At 37.5% G+C, this 4,457-nt stretch overlaps 1 pseudogene; it reads right to left on the minus strand.

The window, feature by feature from the left end:
- Nucleotides 1-2,865: 2,865 nt before the first annotated feature.
- Nucleotides 2,866-3,650, minus strand: LOC133082062 (small ribosomal subunit protein eS1-like; annotated as a pseudogene).
- Between the last annotated feature and the right edge of the window lie 807 nt (nt 3,651-4,457).

Here is a 4,457-nt window from a genome sequence, read left to right on the forward strand (position 1 = left end):
CAGTAGATGTTTGAGAAGATGGTATCCCTGTGGCAAAATGCTCTGTGCATAACTGATCACATTTTTTTACAATCTCTCAGACCTATTGAGAAAATAATATTGATTCATTACAGAATCCAAAATGCTACAAATGCTCAAAGAAAATATAACCAAATAACTCAACAATTTTAAAGGATTCAGATAATAACATGCATGAATATTACTTTCATGACTTATGTGGTGAGTTATCTAGGGTGATGAGTTGAGAGCCTTTATTTCATATCTATTTTCATTTTGGCACTGGCTGAGCTAATGCCATTTGACAATAAGTGTGGGGCTCTGGCATGATGACAGAGCTCCACATTTGGAGAAAAAGAGACTCTCTTGAAAAAATTAATCCTCTCAGGGTTTCTGAGATGGTTGGGGACTAGGAGCAAGCTTAACCCAAGTTCTAGCTTTGTGTTTTCCAAACTAGACTGATCTTGGAGATTTTGACTAGAATTCTGTGGTGAGACCCAGGAATCTGTATTTGTAACAGGCACCCAAGTTGCAAATTTGGAAAACATCATTCTTGTGTATATATTCAAAAGTGAAGTTTATTTTTCAGTGCAGTTTGATGCCCTTGTCCAGCCAGATTTAAGTTGGAATGATTCACCTACATAAATATATTTTTTAAGATTTGGGAACACTGGTCTCAACATTTGGGAGAAAACATGAAAAACAACAACAACAAAAACCACTCCCTGTATGGAATTGAGCAGCTGAAAGGCAAACACTTGGGTTTTTCTTCCCAATTATGCTGCTTGGGCTGGTAGACTGTTGGGGATGAAATGTATTCACATAGAAAAATCATTCTTGGGACTTCCCTGGTGGCGCAGTGGTTAAGAATCCGCCTGCCAATGCAGGGGACACGGGTTCGAGCCCTGGTCCGGGAAGATCCCACATGCCGCGGAGCAACGAAGCCCGTGCGCCACAACTACTGAGCCTGCGCTCTAGAGCCTGCGAGCCACAACTACTGAGCCCGCATGTCACAACTACTGAAGCCCGCGCACCTAGAGCCCGTGCTCTGCAACAAGAGAAGCCACCACAATGAGAAGCCTGTGCACTGCAATGAAGAGTAGCCCTCACTTGCTGCAACTAGAGAAAGCCCACGCGCAGCAACGAAGACCCAACGCAACCAAAAAAAAAATCATTCTTCTTGCTCCTTCCTGATCTATACTTCTTTTTTTTCCTTTAAAACATAACATTTATTGCCTTTTTCTAATTACAAAAAATAATTCATCCTCAATGCCAAAAATCCCAAGGAAAACAGGAAACAAAAATCTATAATTTCACCACCTAGAGATAACTTTGCTGTATGTTTTCTAAAGTTACAATGATACGTGCTTCTTGAGGCTTCTAATTACAATACATCATGACCACTTTGTGAGAAAAAGTAATTGTAAGTTAAAACAGGAATGTTAAAGGTAACCTATAGAGAGTAGAATTTCACTCCTGCTACATTTTCATATTTTAAGAAATGCTGATAAATCAAACTACCCTTAGAATTCTAAGAGAATCCATATTTTTAGAATTTATAAATACTGTCTTCTAAAGTTCATACCTTAGATATGTTTTTTTATTCTCTGAAGAGTTTTTTCTTAACCTTTACATATCTATCATTCATTCATTCATACATTGTATAATTGTTGAATATTTATTATGGAGATGCAGCATTTAAAGACTGTTAAGGTACATTCCTCCAGTGAGCTTATTTTCTGGGTTAGGGGAAAGAAATAATAAATAAACAAATTAAGACATTTTCAGATTCTTTGGATTGGGTGATCAAGGAAAGTTACTGTGAAAAGGTGACATCAGAGTTGATACCCAAGAGATTAAAAGTATCCCAGCCTTGGGAAAATGAGAGGGTGTGTTTCCCTACAACCTCTACAGAATGTGTTACGGAATGGTTTTGGTTTAATTTGGTTTGGTTGATTTGCTAGGTGAGAGATAGTGTAGATTTAATTTACTTTTCTTTCAGTTTGAGTGGAGTTAAACATCTTGTCATATATTTTAGGGCCATTTTAATATAAACTTTTGCTCATTTTTTTCACATCGAGTTTTTGGTCTCTTTTTCCCTCGATTTTCAAAAAACTTTATATAACAAGGGCTTATTTCTCATTCATACTACTTGTCTATCAAGGGTTGGAATTCAACTCCACATTGTCCTTAATTTCAAAGTGTACAATATGATATTGTTAAGTATGGGCACGGTGCTATACAGCAGATCTCTAGAACTTATTCATTTTATATAGCTGAAACTTTATACCCTTTGAACAGAAACTCTCCATTTCCCCCTCTCCACAGCCCCTGGCAACCACCATTCTACTCTCTGTTTTTATGAGTTTGACTTTTTAAGCTTTCACATATAAGTGAGATCATATAGTATGTGTCTTTCTGTGTCTGGTTTATGTCACTTATCATAATGTCTTCCAGGATCAGCCATGTTGCTATAAATGGTAAGATTTCTTTCTTTTTAAAGGCTGAGCAATATTCCATTGTATTATTCGTATATATATCACATTTGCTTTAGCCATTCATCTGTCAACAGACACTTTCGTTGTTTCCATGTCTTGGCTACTGTGAATAATGCTGCAATGAATATAAGAGTGCAGATATCTCTCCAAGATACTGATTTAATTTCCTTTGGATATATGCTCAGAAGTGGGGACTTCCCTGGTGGTCCAGTGATTAAGACTCCACGCTTCCACTGCAGGGAACTGAGATCCCACATGTCACGTGGCGCGAATTTAAAAAAAAAGTGGGATTGCTGGATCATATGGTAGTTACAATTTTTTTTTAATCACAAATAAGGTCTTTTATTTGTCACCATTAAAAGTCTGATTTTTAAACAGATTCTCGGACTGGTGGCTCATATACATCAGCTCATTCAATTTTAGCACCTGTCTCATCCCCAGTAGCTTTTCCAGAACTACTACCTTCACCATGTAGCTCCATGAGTTTTCCCAGTTCAAACTTGGGCTTCTTCAGCATTTTTACTTTTCTAACACAGACGTCATGGAATGGATAAATAGATTGGCAGGCCTTTTCTGTGTCTTTTCCAATGCTGTCTGGAATCAATTTATTGACCACCTCTTTCAAGTCATTTGTCTGCACCTCTCGGGTCATGATTTCCATCATCTTCTTGCGCATCTGGCAGTCCTGCTGGTGCTGAGCATAAGAGGTCTTCTGAATCTGATTGTTGCACTTTTTAGTAAAACCCACACAGAATAGACGAAGCAAATAACCATCGGTAGTCTTGACATCAACGTGAGCTTCAGGCATGGTCTGCCATTTTTTGACCATGGAGCACATTTTGTCACGGGTAAGATCCGTGCCATGGAAATTAAGTCAGGCAGTTTTTTCCCTGAACATCCTCAGTAATAAGCTTGAATTTTCTAAATGCAGCTTCATCATTCTGCAGATCAGCAGAGCTCACTTCAAACACACGACCCTTGAGGCCATCAGATGCGATTTTGGTTCCTTGAGTTCTCGTGACTAGTGGTTTCCCAATATTTCTTATATTGAACATAGCTGGTGCTTTCACATCATACCAATCTTTCTTAGAAAATGGGTCAACTGCCTTCTTCTTGGCTCCCTTTTTACCGCCTTTCGTTAAGGCGCTTGTTCTTACCGACCCTGTAGTTACAATTTTAAGTTTTTGAGGAACCTCCATACTGTTTTCAATAGTGACTGTATCAATTTACATCCTGACCAACAGTGTACAAGGGTTCTTTTTTTCTCCAAATCCTTGCCAACACTTGTTATCTTTTGTCTTTTTTGATAATAGCTATTTTAACAGGTGTGAAGTGACATACCATTGTGGTTTTGATTTGAATTTCCCTGATGATTAGTGATGGTAAGCATCTTTTCACAAACCTCTTGGATTTTTGTATGTCTTCTTTGGAGAAATATCTATTCAAGTATTTTACCCATTTAAAAAATTGGATTATTTGATTTTTTTGCTATTGAGTTGTAGGAGCTCCTTATATATTTTGGATACTCACCTCTTATCAGATACATGGTTTGCAAATATTTTCTGCAATTCTATAGGTTTCTTTTTCACTCAGTTGATTATTTCCTTTTCTGTGCAGAAGCTTTTTTAGTTTGATGTAGTCTCACTTGTCTTTTTTTGCTTTTCTTGCCTGTGCTTTTGGTGTTATATCCAAGAAATCATTGCCAAGGCCAACGTCATGAAGGTTTTCCCCTGTGTTTTCTTCTAGGAATTTAACAGTTTCAGGTCTTATGTTTGTCTTTAATCCATTTTGAGTTGATTTTTATATATGTTGTAAGATAGGGTTGAATCTCATTCTTTTACTTGTGGATGTCCAGTTTCCCCCATGCCTTTTTTTTTTTTGGAAGAGATTGTCTTTTCCCCATTTTGTAGTCCTGGCACCTTTGTTGAAGATCACTTGACTGCATATATGTGGATTTATTTT

Source organism: Eubalaena glacialis, chromosome X, assembly GCF_028564815.1.
Source record: "Eubalaena glacialis isolate mEubGla1 chromosome X, mEubGla1.1.hap2.+ XY, whole genome shotgun sequence".
Classification (NCBI taxonomy): Eukaryota; Metazoa; Chordata; class Mammalia; order Artiodactyla; family Balaenidae; genus Eubalaena; species Eubalaena glacialis.